Source organism: Sebastes fasciatus, chromosome 19 (genome assembly GCF_043250625.1).
Source record: "Sebastes fasciatus isolate fSebFas1 chromosome 19, fSebFas1.pri, whole genome shotgun sequence".
Classification (NCBI taxonomy): domain Eukaryota; kingdom Metazoa; phylum Chordata; class Actinopteri; order Perciformes; family Sebastidae; genus Sebastes; species Sebastes fasciatus.
This window is the reverse complement of record NC_133813.1, coordinates 11,429,163-11,448,503: the sequence shown is the minus strand read 5'-3', so window position 1 is coordinate 11,448,503 and position 19,341 is coordinate 11,429,163. Positions and strand designations below refer to the sequence as shown.

The 19,341-nt window shown below is 42.6% G+C and overlaps 1 protein-coding gene and 1 long non-coding RNA gene across 10 annotated transcripts in view; one reads left to right on the top strand and one right to left on the bottom strand.

Annotated features, from left to right (window-relative positions):
• vav2 (vav 2 guanine nucleotide exchange factor) overlaps positions 1-19,341 on the top strand; it is a 224,623-nt gene that overhangs the window by 69,315 nt on the left and 135,967 nt on the right. The gene's annotated exons all lie outside the window — the stretch shown is intronic.
• LOC141757311 (uncharacterized) lies at positions 1,384-2,464 on the bottom strand. Its single transcript, XR_012591618.1, has 2 exons — positions 1,859-2,464; positions 1,384-1,736 (listed from the first exon to the last, which is right to left on the bottom strand). It is a non-coding gene; the product is annotated as an uncharacterized LOC141757311 (long non-coding RNA).

Below are 19,341 nucleotides of genomic sequence, written 5' to 3'. Positions count from 1 at the left end.
TGACTTGCGATAATTTTCCTCAAAATATGATCATTTTAAGGTGATCTCTGGTACGATAGTTTAACATTTCCCATCTGGCAACACTGGTGTCAGCATCCCCTGTGAGGAGCTGGAGGTTGCGGCTGGAGAGAAGCACATCTGGCTGCTCAGCCTGCTGCCTCTGTGACCCAGACCTGGATAACTGGTGGAAAAAGGATGGATGGATGGATGAAGTTTGAGGTTGTACATGTCAGATATATAATTAAAAGTAGGTAATAAATCACTGGCATTTCAGCATCAATACAAAACTGCTGCAAAACACAGGAAAAGAGGCCACCAGGTTATGATATATGTCCTTTTTATGTGACTGGACTGGAGGAAACAAATGGGTGATAGAGGAGGGAGGGGGAAGGGATTGGCTGGTAATCCATGATTGGCATACACCCTGTTGGCCTCAGCTTCTGAAAGTGAATTGTTTCTCTCTACTTTCTAATCCCTTTGACTGCGATGTGTGTTTCTATGGGGCTATAGGCAGAGGAGTAGGGGGCTTAGCTTCTCTCTAGGCTAGTAGGCTGTTACAACAAGCAGCAGGGATGGTATGATGCCATCAAATAGATGATAGCTGATGTGTCAGGAGTCAGGACTGGTTCAGTGGGAATGTTAATACTGCAGCTTTTCAGCTGATGGAAGCAACATGTAGAATTTGTACTCCAGCAGTGGGGATTACTCTGGTCGAGGTACAGATCAGAATAAACTGCATTACACATCTCGCTGTGATCGATTACAAAGAGGATGTATTTGCGGAAAAAGTCATCCGCTCATTTATCTAACGTATCTAATTCAGCGTATCCACTCTCCACGCTCCGGGCTGGGGAAGAGCGGCCGATGAAAGACGAAAGAAAAGATGAGAGAGAAGAAAAAGGAGACAAGGACTCATTTGGCAGTTCGTAGATAAACCACAAGACGATGTCTGGGAGTCAATGAGCTCACAGTGAACGGTATTAAAATCCAAACGCAGTCAGAATCAATCACACAGGCCCTCCATATGTCAATTTGGAAATTGCTTTTGTATGGTCGCAGCGTTGGCGGGCTTGTCTCGCCATTGATTTTCCATTAAGGCCAAACATCACATTATAATATATTGAATTGAGCAGATCCCTACTAATGTGGCATACATTTAAATAGTGAGAATGCCTCATAAACGGAAGGTAAAAGGAGGCTGTTTTTTTTCCTCTTTTTTTCCAGCTCATCACCGGATGTGCTCTTTCCTCTTTTGTTACCTTGACACAAAAGTTTCTTTGTGCGCACATCCGATTGCAAACAAAAGGAATTCTAACTTCCGTCATATACATCATAGTACAGTATCATTCATCTATTCTTTCCATATCATTCTTTTATCGCTTCTTTTGTTTTCACCTTACCCAAAGGGAAAGAAAATGGAAATGCTTGGCGAATGAATTTACATTTTGTTGAAAAGTGAACCAGGTTTGGTGCTTGTGCATATTTTGATGAAAGGATGCACCCTTTCAGACTAAGAGCTATCAAAAGTATTAGAAGATTTCAATCAAGCTTCCTCAGTCTTCAGCTTTACCATTGACGTTGTCAATTGAGTAGAGTGGTGCAGTCATAGACTACAGTCACATTGGATGCAACTTGTATGATCCATCCCTCAGATGCTGACGATCCTTTAAACAATTTAAAGGGTAACTTTTGTATTTTTCATCCTGGACCCTATTGTACCTTGTTTTACTGTCTAACTGGCTAATAGGGATTTCTGAAACTGGTCCAGTATTGAGGGCACAAGCACTTTTAATGAACGTACCGTTACATTAACGCTGCTCATTCATCGGCTGCTGGTTGCAGCGTTCTCCCTCAATACTGGACCAATTTCAAAAATTGTAGTCTCCCTTAGTCACTTAGACACAAAAAAAATGGGAAAATACCAAAGTTCCCCTTTAAATAACACAGCAATTATGCATAATGTATACTTTTTATATCCAATTTGTTCCCATTATGAGGTGAGGTATGAACACCAGTGTTGTTTCTTCAAATGTTTTGCCTCTTGTGAGGAAAAAGAAGACAAAGAAAGAAAGGGAGGGTGGAAGGTTTGTTATTGTAAGGAAAGGTTGAACTCTCCGTGTGTCCCCGGTGGTACTCCTTTTGAAAACAATCGGGCTGTTTTCAAAGATAGAGCTTAAACTGTAGAATTGTAATCTCCTCTGGAAGAGTGGTATTAAAGCGGAGGACTTTGGGGAGAGCAGGTAAGATGGAGGGTTTTTGATAGCAAGTGCTTCTATAAACATTAATCAGCCTCTATCCACCTTCCATACCTCCACTGTGGCTGTCAGGGGGCCCCAGAGTTCATCTCTTCTGGCCTCTGACCGCCACCTTTCCCTCTAATGATGCCTTTTCCTGGGTCACATGCAAATAGAGACTGAGGCAAACTGATCCCAATGCTGAAAAAAAAAAAAAAAAAAAAAAGTAATTGCCCCTTTAAAACCTTTCCAATGGGGCTAGTATTGAAACAGATGGAGCACATACCCTGCTAGATGTCCTCTACTGATTTTTATTTTCATTACCCAACCAGAGATACCCTACGCCACACACAACATGAGCAAGGGCTCCCTTGTTGCCTTCTCTTCAAGCAGGGGCTTTATGGTTTCATGCACGTATCACCGCACTTCCCCTCTTTGCACCCCTAACCCATCCCCCATCATTAGAAATTCATTATGACATCATTAAACCAATGAAATACAGCTTATTACAGTAGACCCCAGAGAAGGCTTTTATTTAAACACCTCCCTCCATCCGAACCCAGCCGCCTCGTTTCCTTTTCTCCCAACCTATTTTAATTAGCCACCAAAGGAACATTGCTGTCATTTAAATGAACATGGCAATCAGTTTATTTGGCTGTTGCCATGATTAGCATAATTAGCCCGCACCTGTTAACCATCTATCAACAGTTTGGTGATTTTCCGTCTGTGACTGGAGAGCGGAGAAGGAAGGGAGCTTTCTGACAGATTTCGCCGCCTTCATTAAAGGGAATAGCGTAATTTATTTGAAATGCAGAACGGTGTAGCTTGCATCAATTTCTATCTCATCTAAACAGCCTTAGTTGGTGTTATGACTGACTGGCTTGTGAAGTGTCACAGGCACCCAAGCCATTCATTCACTTGATAGTACAGCGTCAAGGTGAATGGTTTTATTTGTGTGCTGCATTTGAATGGAAATTAGTCCCTCAATGTGAGCTCATTGTTTATATGAAACAGCCATCACTTGGCAGGTGGTTCCGGTGACAGCAGGCAGAGTTTTTCAGCAAACCCACAGTGATGATTTGTATATGTATTTGTGAACCTTTCCACTTTGCAGCCAAATTATCCTCCCTATAACAGAGAAGTTGAGGGGGTGGTTCTTTTTGGTCAGCATCACAGCCTATACGCTAATCGGTTTACTTAAAGAGGACCTATTATGCTTATTTTCAGGTACATACTTGTATTCTGGATTTCTACTAGAACATGTTAACATGCTTTAATGTTCAAAAAATGCTTTACTTTTTTCATACCGGCTGTGTTGCGGCACCTATTTCCCCCCTATGTCTGAAATGCTCTGTTTAGGCCCCCCCCCCCCCCCCCCCCCCCCCCCCTCCTGATTGGTCAGCTTGCCCACTGTTGTGATTGGTCAACCGAACCAAACTCTTCGGACTCCGCTCCAGCTCTGCTCTAACTAGCTTTGTCTGAGGGCGTGCCAAACTAGCTGTTATGTAAATGTGTTACTTGGTGACATCACCACGTTTCGGAAGAAAAGGCGGGACTTCAAGCAAGGTGTTTCAGGCAGTTCAGGAGCAGTGTTTCTGTGGAGGAGAGTAACTCCCTTTGGCGTGGACTTTGGGATTTGTAACTTTGCAGACCTTTTACATACACAAAAAACTATATAACACTAAAGGAAAGGGGAAAAAAAAACAAAAGCATAATAGGTCCCCTTTAATGTTGAATCCACAAAACACACCTTGAAACAGATGGAGTTGTAATGTGAAGGAAACATGCCAATCCTCTCGTTTAATTTGTACCAACTGCTCCCTTTTCTTTCATCCTCACTTCCCCCATCCATCTCTTCCCCTTCCCCACTGTCTTGCTCTCCCCACTCATTCATCTCACACCCACTCCCAGTGTGAGTATGTTGTGATAAGACAAAGCCAGCGGCAGGCGAGCCACCATTGTGTCAGGACGGCGTGATTGCCATTGGTCGGCCGTGTTTGATTACCCTCTCAGCCGCTCAGAATCCCGCGCAAGCTGAACTGTGCTCCTTTCATTTCCTTCCTGCGCTCTGCGGCTAAAAATAGCTAGTTGCTTAGCATCCACGCCCAGTGCTACTAACATCTGGAACGTGCCTCAGCCAACGTTGGCCCGTCTGCCTGAATGCTATTTACTGAAGTTGGATTTAACCTCAGTCGGGTGCCCTCAGCCTGGCCCCGTGCTCATTTGTTCTAACTGTGAACATTTTGCATGCAACAGCACATTAAACCTTTGAACCCTTTCCTGTCTACTCTTGGTTTTTCAGATGTTTACAGGGCTATGGCTCATTTCTGCATGTCTTAGTAGGGCTTGCCATATATTACTGAGAGCCGCATGTATTATTTAGGCACTCATGCCCAATTGATGGTATTTCTCAGTAGTTTAAATGTCATGTTCTAGGACACATTTTTAAAGGTGCACTATACGATATTCAGAGCATTAATTTAGCACCAAACTATCATTTGCTATATTAAGATATAGAGGATTAATGTCTACTTGAGCAGAGAATAAAGTCGCTCTCCCTCTGTGTGTGTCGTAAACTGAGATTCTTGGTGCTTTGTTGCCATAGCCGGGCTGGCCACACATGCTTTTATTGCATGTTCGTGCATGTGAGCGTGCCCCACTGGCTAGCTCAAGGCCGCCGCTCACTGCTCTCATATGGCGGTTACAACTGGCGCCCCCAGGTTAACGCAGCTAGCTCTGTTAGCAGTGTTAATGTTGTTTTCACGTTTCGCGCTGTTAGCACCGTTAGCTACGAGCCGCTGGCTCAGCTGTCGCCATGTTGAGAGCCATGCGGAGGCAATAGATATGCTCCAAATCTTGCATTTAGCACCTTTAACATTCAGTACCATTAAATTCTGTGCCTTAAAACTGTCAAAAAATAATCTATATGATTGTGTAAAACAAAAACAAAAAAAATTTTTCATCGATTTTGTCACTCCTGTTTTTTTGGACTGCAATTCCCATCTTGCTTTGTGGGACTAAAACAGGAAGTGTAATGTTGCCTTGCAGTCAGCGTGTTAGCTGCGGGCTACACCTGAGGCCTGTTTTGTTGTGTAAAGTTGTTTAACATTTTGGCGAATCCGCACCATGGAAAGTCATGCTGCATTACCTCCTAGCAGTGTCTTTTTACCTGTAACCATGGATATACAGAGAGACAATCAACTGGATTGTCTTTAACACTGCAGAAAAAGTCTCAATTGAATAAGTTACATTTTGACAATATTATCTGAAGTTATAAAATCATTCATGTTCAATGGAGGAAGGTGTGTTCCTGTTTGACAAGACAAATTATACAAGGATACTGAACAATGTGCATTCACTGTGGAGGAGCACATGCGTGGCATGCTGGTATTGGTATTGATTCACACTGTGTTTTTTTTGGAATGAAAAAGAATAGCGGTAGAAAAGGTAGTGAATCATGGCTGTCAGACTCAGGCTGGAGAGGCCGCAGTAAGTGATGGAGGGAGGTACAAGGGTCAAGCAGCCGGGGTCACTCACTCAGGTTAGCTCGTCCTCTTCCATTAGCGACCGCGTCCTCAGCAGTCCTTTACTGTCAAGGGCCAAGGCACGATTCTCTATGTTGTCCTTTTGAAGGGGGGGGTAAGTGGTTCGAAGAGGTTTATTGCAAAAATATGATACTTGAGCCCTTAAACTCTTATTTCAGTGTGTTCACATCAAATTATTTAGTGGTTCCCCATGTGTTACCTGAAATAAAGACAGCCTTCGGTAAGTTTAAAAGAAAATGTTACACTTTTATGAAATATAAGTAGGGGTTTTCTATCACACCCACCTTCACTAACCAATTTCCTGGGGAAAATCCTGCACTTCACTACCTTTAAGCAGGGAATATTACACTACATTTGACATCTACAGTGTACTTTCTAGTTATTTTTCATTCAAAACCTACTATCAGTTCATGAAATATGATGCATTATAGATTAAACAATCCAACAGTATCCCCCACACTTACAATAGAGTAGTCTTACATTGTGGTGCTGCTACTTTTACTTACATAAAGGATCTGAATACCTCCTCAACGGCTCCATCCAACATTACACACAGTGCTCCCCTAAGAGGGTATTTATCTCCATAACCTTCTCTGGAAACACATCCCCCTGCGTCGGCAGACAGTTTTGTGGCTTCTTCTTCTATCCCTGTGCCCTCTTACTTCACACCCTGTCCATCAGGACCCCCCAACTGCAAGTTTTTACATAAAGCTTCCAAGACTTAATCAATAATTCATTCCAAATGCCACAGTGCTGATGATGACATGAATTATAAATGGGAACTTCCTCCCCCCGTCCCTGTGTTTAGACCCCCTTCCACGCTCCACTCCCACGGCCTCATTATTCCCGCAGCTCGTTACCGTGACACCCGCGGAAACAGGTGGTTGCTGAGCAATAGGTTGTTGTCTGGGATACCGGCCGTGTTGATGCTTGGCTCAAGGATGCTGACCGTTGAAAGGCGAGCCGCGCGGCCGCTAGTTGTTTGATCTCACGTTTACAGCGATATTAGAGATGATATGCGATGGCTTGTTGATGGCGTCTACTATTATTCACCCCAAACAGTCCACAGTGCCGTCTGGTTTGCGTTACGGATGAGCAAAAGTGAAATGTGTCTCTTGAATGAAATCTTGTTGCCATCTGGATTCCCTCCAGCTGTTCTCAGCTGCTCCGTAGTTTGATTTTTATTTGTTAGACATTTTTTTGGAAGCATATTACAGTCAAAAGGATGGAAACAAATTATAATAATTATGAATTTCCGTAACCCATCAATTTGACTTAGAATCTCATAATTTTGAGAAACTCAGCCACGGTTGCAAGATCTTCATTTTATATCCCCCTCATCAGTACGCTGTAATCACGATATACATATCTCGAATGGCAATGAGTGCTAAGCATGCTTGTTTTTTCACAATTACAAAATGTAAAGCTCTCATAATTATGAGATCATGATACAGTCTTCTTGTTTTATGAGGTGCTAAGTCCTAATTACCTAATACAGAAATCAAAATCCAAGAAAAACAAATCTCCCTCTTGGACAATATTACGTCTAAGTCTAAAATCAGATTTCCCTTGGTATACATGAATGTGTCTCTGTACCATTCTTAGCTGTACTAAAACTATTCTACTGTTGAAACAGAAAAAAAGCAGTACCTCACAATAAGCACTCTGTCTCCATTTCTCTTTTTCCCCATCCACTTTATTTTGGTACCCGTTCGCCTCTGACAGCATTGCACAACAGTGTCATTTAAATCCGCCAGAAGAGAGAGAAGAAAAAGCCAGAAGTGATGAGCTGTATAAAACCCATTTATTGAACTTTTACAGCTCTGTGCAGTTTGAATCCTATTGTGGAAATAATTGGCCTCTTTTGTTTTGGGTGACAGTGAGTGTTACTGTGTGCTACTAGACAAACTGATAGACGGAGACAATGCGATTTGGCCCGAGCTCCGTGCTCAGCCCGGCTCTTTTGAAGCTTCTCAGCTCACTGGCCGAGTACCCTAAAAGGCGGCCGAGGTGCGATCACAACCCTCTCTCGCTTTTCGGATTGCGAGTCGTTGGTCACTGGAGGGCGTGCCCCTGTTGTTGGGTGGGTGTTCTTTGGAGCGCTGCAGGACTAAAGTGGGAGGATAAAGAGGAAGAGCCCCCACAGAGCTGGAGTCTCTGGATTCCTTGCAGCCGGGTGTGAGCGCTCATTATTTCTCCTCCCCCGGTTCCTCCCTCCGAGGCCCCACAGGCACGGCTATGATGGACAGGTACATTCTCCGAGGAATCACTGGCATGAAAAAAGAAGAAAATCACCAAAAAGGGAGTTCGTCCTCAATCATTTTTTTTTTTTTTTTTTCATCGCACAAGGATTACTCTCGTACGGAGCTGAAAGGCAAACCCACTCGGCTCATAAATCATACTCATTGTGCACAAATTTGACTGCGCATTTCGGTGTGCACTTTGGATTACGTAATAATACCCCATTTGCCCTCAATTTGAAGATAATTTCCCAAACGTTCATTGTGTTATGCTGTAAACAGTGGCTCAGCACATTGCAGAGGATATTATTTTAGGAGACATTTGGAACGCAGATCACAGATTGTTGAGGTAGCTTTGCCGGATCATCGGAGTAAGCTGCTTTTCAAAAAACCATGATTAAATCATGAGTTACCAAATAGCAGCGTGTCACGTAAAAAGGAATCCTCTGTTTGTTGACAAGAGGTCTTCACAAAAAACTAAAAACAGACCGATTGCATGGACCTGAAATAAATCTGAATATTATTTTTTGTATTTTATTTATTTATTTATTTTTTATAGTGCACTGTCAACATTGGTATTAAGTGGAAAGAGCAGACAGATTTGGAGTATTAGATGGCACAGATAGGACGTAAGGCTCTGCCAGTTAGTTGCACCCTACAAGTGTTAATGGACCATGTGTTCACTGACATGTGTGCATCAGACATTAGGGTTTTGGCTCGGATCCTAAGAGGTCTCAGTGATGTGAGCATCTGTGTAATGTTTCACTTTGAATATTTCAGGAGATAAGACGGAGCATCATGTAAACATTACATCCCAACTGCATACTACATAGCCAATTTGACTATGTAGTGCTTCTTCAATGGCAAAGGGCAACATGAGGTGTTTTTAAAGGACCAGTGTGTAACAATTAGGGGGATCTATTGGCAGAAATGGAATATGATATTAATAATTATGTTTTTTGTGTGATACAGTATGCGATCCTATGATTCTCGTGTGATCTCGTGACATCACGAGAATCCAGCTGCGATGCAAGGAAGCAGGTTCGATACTATTCACGAGATGTTGACTTTGCTGAAGCGTCCTTGAGCAATTAGCTGAAACTGTACCAGCTCCAGGGATGCTGTAACGAGACTGACCTCAAGCCTCTAGGGACAAAAGTGTAAATGTGGCCTTCAGGGATCAATTGAGTATCAGAAACAACACGAGACCCACAACCTCGGTCCTCTACAGGATTTAAAATGCAGATGACCAAATGAAAGCTGAAAACGATGATGGTGTTATTATGATAATACAAAGACCCTTTTTTTTCACATCCATCCAGCAGGGTCAGTCGGGCACATAAAAGCAGGATTATCACATGCCCTGACCAAAAAAGGACTGTGTCAGATATGCGTGATCGTGGATGTGGAAATAACCACTTTACCCAATTGGACCATTGACAGCACTGTCTATGGCGGTCATTAAATTTGTCATTGCTTTTTATGTGGTCCAGTTCATCAACAGGAGCACATCAACGTTGCTAGATGACACACACGGGCGCAGGCAGATCAGGACGGACACACAAATGCACACTTTTCCCACTGAAGCCCAGGGCCATAAAGTCTCTGCTGGAGCCAGTGCTCTCTGATTCCTCCTATCAAAGGGCTGTAAAATGGAAATGAGACTGAATGGATGACATGGTCTCTCATTACCCGCGGCATGCATTATAGAAAGTTGTAGTAACACATTTGACTCGACTTGATGGCGACCGATACTGGCAAGATGCTCCAGCCCACTTACCTTTTTACAGATTAATCCACCCTCTTCCTGCTGCTTCTCTGCCAGATCCTGCATCATATGGTCCAGATATTCCCCGCTGCTTCATTTTCTCACCTTTTCCTCCCACTGTACTCTCATTGTGCATCTCTTCTTCCCACCACATTTCATGTTCTCACTTTTCTTTCTCACCTATGATCCCTTTTTGCTTAGGATTATTGTGTTTTTACCCGTGGCGGCGGCAGCGGAGGCTTGAGTTCAGCATGGCACATGGTAATTTGATACGGCCGATAAAAAAGCTCGCAGCCAGGCTCCTCATTGTGCGGTGTTGGGGAGCTTGCCAGGTGTTATAAACGCCCCCCACAGCGGCCACTAAACTGATGCCCTCCTTCATGCTTCTATTCATTTATTTCCCTGCAGGTGCCTCATAGCAGGTAGTAATGATGCACAGCCCTTATGTGGCCAATGGGGTGGACTGCCTGATGTGTAGGTAAAGGTAAAACTTCCCCCACTTAAGGGAATACTGCCCATATTTTGAACATGGGGAACGTTAGCACAGGAAAAATAATAGTATGAATTGCTACATTCGTATGCTTGCTGTTGAGAAACTATTGTCCCAAAAGGCAATAAGAAACAGAAAACTATTTTAGATTTCCACCAATTTTCACAGGGATTTTTTTATACTACATATACAATTTTTTTTCAGCATGTGTCATTGTAACGCAATGATGTTCAAATTTGTTTTAACGCCACTAATTTCTTTAACGCACTAACGCAACTTGCGATTTTTAGGTTGTAGGCTCAGTTTTAAAGCTAGAGTGAAGATACTGGCATCATATGGAACTAGAAAACCAAAGGAATCCATTGGTACCAACCATGCCATACTGGCTTGTCGCAAAAGAGGTACAATTATGGCGAGGAAAAACTGACTTGGCCATTTTCAAAGGGATCCCTTGACCTTTGAACTCAAGATATGTGAATGAAAATGGGTTCTACGGGTACCAACGAGTCTCCCCTTTACAGACATGCCTACTTCATGATAATCACATGCAGTTTGGGGCAAGTCATAGTCAAGTCCGCACACTGCTAAATGCAATATTTGTCATTGTTTAGTGTTGTTAATTGATTTCCAATGATAAATATATACATACATTTGCATAAAGCAAGCATATTTGTCCACTCTTATTTTGATAAGAGTATTCAATACTTGACAAATCTCCCTTTAAGATACATTTTGAACAGATTAAAAAGTGTATGATTAATTTGCAATTAATCGATTAATCATGATTAACTATGGGCAATCATGTGATTAATCGATTGACAGCCCTAATATATATACTTACCTTTGTGTACTTGTTGCTAGAAGTCTTCTTCTTCATTGTTTTTGTTGGTGTATTGCCTCGTTTTTCAACTGTCGATCAGCGCCTTAGTGTGAAACCGAAGGCATGATGTTAATCGGGCTCCCCTGCATGCTCGTGCACATAGTCCGTCAAAACATCACTCCACAGCGCTTCTAGGGGTCAAAAACTCCACAGGGCACCTTTAATGTAAAATATAAATGGTGCCAATAAGTAATTTCTTTCTTCTGTTTACTGCTCTCTCAACCATCTTTCTTTTTTGCATAATGTGCCAACACACACGGCGATAAGAATGTAGTTGTGATAACCTGATATTGGCCCATTTTATCACCCAACACATGTATTGATCGGGCTCTACTAACAGATTGGTTTAACTGAGTTTAACCCAAGTTAATGTTCCAATACACTGAAAAAAGTTCCTCAATTTCTTGCTGCAAGAGTTCACAACAGTTTACAGTAAACATGGCCAGAATTTCAGAAAAAAATATGATTATGAGGACTATATATCTAATGCCGTACCTGTACCTGACAGACTGACACCTGAAGACTTGATTGACGAAGTGATGTATTCAGGAGGGCAAAGAGAGACCATTTCTGACATTTTCTCCAACCTCTGACTTAGTGAGACAGCCCCCAGAACATAATACTTGTGCTTGGCTTCATCTGTGTCTCTGTATGTGTGTGTGTGTGTGTGTGTGTGTGTGTGAGAGCGTGCACGCCTTGCCCCCTCGCTGTGCTCCGTCTGCCTCGGCTGCAATTACCAGTAGAGAGAGTGCCCATAGCTACCTGCTCATCATCCCAGAGCCAGAGCCCAGCCCCGGACAAAGCACACACAGCAGCTCCTGCCAGAGACTGCATTATGGAGATTAGGGTGAAAGATTGACAAAGAGGTAGAGGGAGGTGGAGGGAGACGGGCTCGATGAGAGCAGCGAGGCTTCAGGGAAGGGAAATTAGTTTGCTCCAGGATGGTCCCCCAAGGCTCAAGGAGAAGGGGAGAGAAAGACGAAGGGATTAGGGAGAAGGAAGAGATGGAGGGAAACAGACAGCGAGGGACAGAAACACACTAATCGTGCTTAGTCAGATATCCGTCTCGTGGAGCTCGCAGAAGTCTGGAGCAGTACTGAAACAATTGGAGAACTAATCAACAACAATTCTTGTAATCGATTGATTGCGTAAGACATTTATCAAGCAAGAAAAGCCAAACTCTCTCTGGGATCAGCTTCTCAGATGAGAGGATTTGCTGCTTTTCTCCATTTTATATCATCATAAATTGAATATATTTTGAATTTGAAGATGCCACATTTGGCTTAGAGAACTTGTGATGGGCATTTTATGGATCAAATTATTAATAGTTTCATTGGAAACCAACCATGTCATACTAGCTTGTTGCAAAGGAGGCTAAATAACCCTCCAAATTTATGGAAAAATTTGGCGAGGAAAAACTGGCATGGTCCTTTTTCAAAGGGGCCCCTTGACCTCTGACCTCATGATATGTGAATGAAAATGAGTTCTATGGGTACCCACGAGTCTCCTCTTGACAGACATGCCCACTTTATGATAATCACATGCAGTTTGTGGCAAGTCATAGTCAAGTCAGCACACTGACAGCTGTTGTTGCCTGTTGGGCTGCAGTTTGCTTATTATGCTTATTTATGCTAAATGCAGTACCTGTGAGGGTTTATGGACAATATCTGTCAATGTTTTGTGTTGTTAATTGATTTCCAATGATTAATTTGCGATTAATCATGATTAATTATGGACAATCATGCAACTAATCGCGATTAAATATTTGAATCGATTGACAACCCTTGTTTTTAATTTATTTGATGTAAAAAAAAATAAATGATAACAATTGTATTTCCACTTTTCTCCGAACCAACTTTTGAGTTGGGGTCATTCCAGACCTCTGCGAGAGAAGAGATCTGACTATACAAGATTAAGACGGACAGAGAGAGAGGAGGAGTGAGAGGACACCCACAGAGAAACAAGGAACCAGACTAGAGGTGACACAGGCTGACGCCAAGAACAAAACCCCGCCAGGCAGAGGTCAAGTGTTTGACAGGAGAAAGAATGTTGGACAAGAACAAAGTTGAAGTTAGAAAGAAAGAGACACAGACAGGAATAGACTAATTGCAGAAGATTGAAATAAGAAGGAAAGATGAAAACACGCTTTAGGATGTAAATGGAGACGAAGAAAAGACGGAGAGAATGAAGAGTGACATTGCCGACAATCCTATCGTAGTGGGAGTGCGTTTACTCAGCTGGGCACCTTAGTGCCTTTTGTGATGAAGGAGAGTGGTTGCAGTGCAGACAATAGAAAGCTTATGGCCCGACTGGGCCTGTGTCAGCCTAAATGGCAACAATCAATAATCCCCTCAGTCAGTTTCACCCTGAGAGGGCTGGAGCCTGAGCTGCGATGATGCACACAGTGCTGAGATGTCTGCATGTGTCAGTGGTTCTGCATGCGTCTTTATGTACTGCATACATATTTCTTTATGTTTTAGACCAGTGGTTCCAAACCTGGGGGCGGTCAGGATAGCCCCAAGGGCGAACAAGATGAATAGGGATGAAAAAAATACATTTTCTGCTACACAGAATTTGGTTCATTTTTTTCAGACTTTTTTTTATAATCTTTTGCTTTTTTCCCGTAAATTAATTATCATATTTGAGAAGCTGTAACCAGTGAATTTTTGGAAATATATTTGTGAATATTTAGCATATATATGCTTCAGAAAATTATAAAAGTTGACTCTCAAACTAATCAATGTATTAACTAATTGTTTCAGCACAAGTAAATGTTGATTTGCTTGAAAGAATCAGTAGCCCAAAAGCTTTGGAACCACTGTTTAAGCCAAAGACGCTCCGCAGATAGCTACCAGTGCAGTATCAGGTGCAACCCTGTAGTCAGACCTTCCCTGGTGTAGAAGTAATTCTTGTTCGGGTTGTTTTTCTACTACCGTTCCCTCTCGGAAAGAATAACATTTGTTGTTAGGTTCAGCCCAGTGGAATTTGCACTATGCAGCATAAGGTGCCAAGCAGCGCACGACATTAAAAGCCAAAGTAAAGTACCCATCTGCCCACACCTGCAACGCTGCTCCAGCATGGACTGGAGTGTTTTTAGAAGTCCCAACATACTTTAACACTCAAACACACACACACGGACACACAGTGAAGACTTTGTCAGCCTGCTGGCACAGTCAGGCTTCCCGGTACTGCATGTTTCCACCCTGACTAGAACAGTGTGGCCGTTGTGCGTGTGGTCGCAGCATTGTGCGGACACATGCACGTAGCAAGTAGTCACACTGGATTGTATTCATTACGGTGGGGTGACTGGAGACTACCACTTAGCATAGTTCACTGTCAATAGTAGAGTTATGTAGTAAAATGAGATCTCGGCTATTGAAGTAAAGTCCGGTTTCACTCAGAAAATGACAAAAATGCGAGAGATATACAGCAAATTATGGCACTTTTACAGGACTTTTCATCACCTTTACTGTTGTATTGGTGTATTTTTTGAGATGTTTGAGGTGTATCTGATGTTTGGCTGTAAACCCCATTCTCTGGGAGAATAATAAAGTTTGAATTTAAAGTTTAATAACACTAATCTATAATGCATTTGGAGTCTATTAAATGCAGGTCTGAAGTGGGAAAAGAAACCAGGAATTCCATCCAAACCCTGGAACTTTAGTGTGACATGGAAACAAAGGAAACTGTGCTCCACTGAATCTCACAGCAGTGATGTGGGCACATTATAAAGCAACTAAAGGAACTACACAGCTGCCCTAAAGCCAAGTCTCTGCCACACACACTTTTTTCTAGAAAGCGAACAAGCGGCTGTGCTGCACTGTACTGCTGGCAGTTTAATATATCACCTCCTCCTGGCTTTTCCAATATCACTTGGTTCTTGTTGTTCTCAGGAGGGTTTCGGAGCTCATTCTGTGCTGCGCTGAGGGATGTTTAACGGCATCTGAAATGCCCGGATCATTCTTTTTCTTACTTCTTCTTCATTTTTGTAGCTCTGTTGCGGGTTGAGCCTCGCTCCCAGAAATGGAAAATCATTCTAGTGCAGAAAGTCTTATGGACCATAGAGAGTTGTTTCCTCTTTCTCCCGGTGTGAAAGCTCCGGCATTGATCTCGCTCCCCGGGTGTCTGCACTGCACAACTTGCAGCCAGAGTTGAGGCATGGAGGGTGATGCTATGGCTCATAAACACAGGGCTCACACACAAAAACACATGAACATGGAAAGCACAATGTCACACTAGAGACACATTGTATGTGCATTTAGATGCATTCATATGAAATACACAAAAACACACAGGCATGAAGTCACAAATTTACTTTCTGACTTTTTATTGCTCTTGACACAGGACCTTCATTTGACTCAAGTGACTCAGTTGAAGAGGACTATCATGTCTTTCCGCCTCAAGTGTGTGTGTGTGTGTGAATGACCAGGAAAGCGCTCTTTGTCCAGTGTGAGTCAGCCAGTGCTGCTGTATAGTGAGCTTATAGACACAGTAACAGGGAGTTAAATGATTGGCCATTGGACACCATGTGACAGTGTGTAAGAGGAAGCTGTAACAAAAGAAGACGGAGGAATTAACACTGATGTAATCTACTGACTGAAATAACCAGAAAAATACATTTGATTAATGATTATATCCTCTTCTAGACAATGTGGCAGTGTTGGACTTTTTTACAGAATATAGTTTAACAAAACCTTGATTCTCCATTTTTTCATTTCATGATTCCAAAGGTTGGATCTTCCTAATGACTTTGGTGATTTGATGACTCCCTGACTTTTCCTTTAGCACCATCATGAGGTTGTGTTTTTTAGTCCGTCATTAAAGTTTTCGGAAACGGTTAGGTTTTCTGTGTTTTTTCGTAGCTGTCAAAAGGCAAAAGAGGGTTGTTTTACCCCTCAGAGCCACCGTCCGTGAAAGAGTCATCATCCAAAATGGCAAGATGAACATTCACTTCATTCAAAGAGTATATTTGCTATTCTCCCAGCACAAAACACATTAGGATAAAGAAACAAAAGGAGACAGAGATGCGGAATTTAAAGATAGACTGTGGCAGGTGATTGCAGAACAGCTTGGAATCAGGGATGGTTGTAAAACAAAGGATCTAGGAAAGATCAGACAGTAGTGATTGTGCTCTAGGCAGCTAAACGATAACTTCTTGCTAATGTCATTCATTCATTAAGCTCCATTTGGGACTAGCGCTACCCATTGCACCCACGTAAGTAATTCAGTTTTGTCTTGTACTGCGAGTCGAAAAAAAGTAAAACGCATCGGACTCAGTGTGCATGGTTTCTGTGCGTAAAGTTTTTTATCGGATGACGGATTAAAGAAACACTTTCAAAAAATATGAATCAGATCAGTGCGTAGACCTGCATACTCGTCGATACCCGATCCAGTATTTATGGCTGTACTGGAGGCATTTCCTATCCTGGTATCAGTATCCGAACAACTCTACACTGAACCCTGCAAAAGTTCTAACATGTCCATCTGTTTTAGGGTTAGCATTCGGAGTCTGGGTTTAGTTCAGCCCAAGGCTCCAAACTCAACCCAAACTCCTTCTCACTCTCAATCCCCAAATTACAGTTAAATAACAAAAACAAAGAAAAAAGGAACGAGAGTCGATTAGATTTTGTGTTGTCTCGGCGCTCATACCCACAAGCCCTTTTAAAACACGTTGACTCGTATCCAAGTGTTGCTCCGCTCAACATAAACATTTTCATTTGCCCTGAACAGCAGCTCGAATACCTTTGTATTACTCAGCACTTTGATGTAAAATGCAGTGATATTTCACCTCATATGCCGAGGCAATGCAGGGGAAAGTAATGAGATTTATGTAGCCCGGGGAAATGAAGAGCTTTCAGGTTTTTCAAAGTCCTAACGTCTCATTTTTGAGTGTCTTGCCCCCCCCCCCCTCTTCTGTTTCCTGTATATTCCCCTTCTGCTCTACTATAATATGTGTAGCGCCACTAGAAAATAGTCGAGTGACAATTTATTTATGATGGCTGAGACTCTTTATCCTTGAAAGACAAGTTTGTTGTATTTCTTAAAGCAGCTGAATATGGAAATGTTCTCCTCCTGGTCTCGGTATAATGAGAATATCATCGTCAGTATGGTGTATTGGAGATGGATCATTCATAGCTGATGTCTGTACATTCCAGCTGCTCCAGTATTTACTGCAGCCTCCGCATCATTAGATGTTGCTGCAATGTCATTATGCAGGTGGATGGAGAGGCGGCCGACCTGGGTCAGCTAAGCTAAGATAATCCGCCTGCATGGTGAGGCAGAGGAGGAAGGAGGCCCGTGTACAGAGGTCAGGACCCACTGCAGCTCCACCCATGTGGGCTTGCTGTGTGTCAGAGGAAGCTCAGACGGGTGTCTCGGCACCCCACGGGTGACCTCGACACACTTTCTGACTCACTTGCATACAAATTTGCTGCTTTGATGTCAACATTATTACGGGGCCAGCTTTTTGATCCTGATGCATATTGAAATGTTTTGATATCCACCTCAGTAACTTCTGCTACGCCGAGGTGAAGAGAAGGGGTGAATCACACTGAAGCATGTTAACAACAACTTGTCTTTCCAGTAACCCGTGGCCAAAGCATGTAAGGCTTGGATTGTTGATTTAATCACTTCAAGATCAGTGTTTTCCTTTTCCAAAGGGTCTTTCTTGAAGTGTATTTTGCTTTTAGAAAGCTGCTGTGCCTTGTGCACATACATCCCAAGTTCTATACAGAGCTTGACCAATACTGGATATTTTAGGCCGATACCAGGGTTTTGCACTCATAGTCTCACACTAGCGCAGTTTCACAAGCGTGTTGGAGAACTACGGTGGCCTTCAGGTAACATAAAAAACGTGAAAGGCTCTCTCTAGAGCCAGTGTTTGGTTTTGTCCGTTCTGTGCTACTGTGCTGTAGAAACATGGTAGTATCCCTATGTAGATATGAAGGGTTCATTCTCCGCTACGAAAACACAACAATTCTTAATTTCAGGTGATTATACACTAATGAAAACATAGTTATGATTATTATATTCCATTTATGCTACTAGATCCCTTGAAATGTTGAAATGAAACTGTTCCTTTAAAGCTGGAGTGCGTGACTTTTACATATAATTTAACATCCGTTACATTCAAGCCCTCGCCAAACCAGGTCACACAATGCTGATTAAGCCTCGCCGCAAGGGGAAAGCTCTCTGTATTTTGCAGTATATACCGGAGTTGTGGTGTCTGGTGTCTGATTTTCCCACGCTGGAAGTGATGCGTTTTAGGTCAACCAGCAAAAGCTAACTGGGGCAGGAAGGGGGGAGAGACCACAGCGACAGAGCAGCAGCTAGGACTGGTGAGATGAGGCGTTGCAGCGATTCGCCTCAAAGTTGTGTGGAGGTCTGGGCGAGTTGCTTTAATGGCCCATTAACTGTGACGATTAACATGTTTTGTAATTGTAACATTTTGGTCGTCTGAAAATGTGTTATTCAGCGTTCGGGTTGTACTTAGCTCCACCCTCTCGTGCCACTCCTGGTTCCAAAAAAACACAATGACGACGGCCAAAATGTCAAATTTTAGGCTTCAAAACCGTAGTTCACAACCCAATGGGTGATGTCACTGTAATCATAATACTGTATTTAAATGACCTCAAGCATGTCTTTGGCACTTATTTCTGCAATTTCTCAGTACTTATTGGCTGACATACTGTATATGGCAATACTATTTAAGCTATTATTGGTTGATTGATTAGTCAAGCTATATTACCATGTTCTCCAAATTTTCATGTGAAGTGCCAATCACATAAAAACCACACACTCGGTATTCCTCCATGTTGTTGATCTTCCTCCTCGTGAAGCGTACTGCAGCTCTAGAAATAACTGTTGAAAAACCTTCCACGGATGAAAAGCCATTTGGTATTGATATGAGAAACGAGAAAAACTATTTCTCTGGCCGGTGTTAGAGGTGTGTGCTCCAATGTGAGGAATGAGTCAGTCAATGTGCTGATCATTTTTCACTTTGTGGGGAGTTTTAAAATGAAAGAACTCAATTACTGCATCCCGCAGCGAGTGGAGGGAGTTGATGCAACATTTTTCACGTGCGGGCTGGGCTACAGAGATGGATATTAAGAATGAGTCAAGTCCTAGCTTCAATTTTTGGGTTTGTATATATTCCACCCAAGCGTCAAGTCATGCTATAAATCC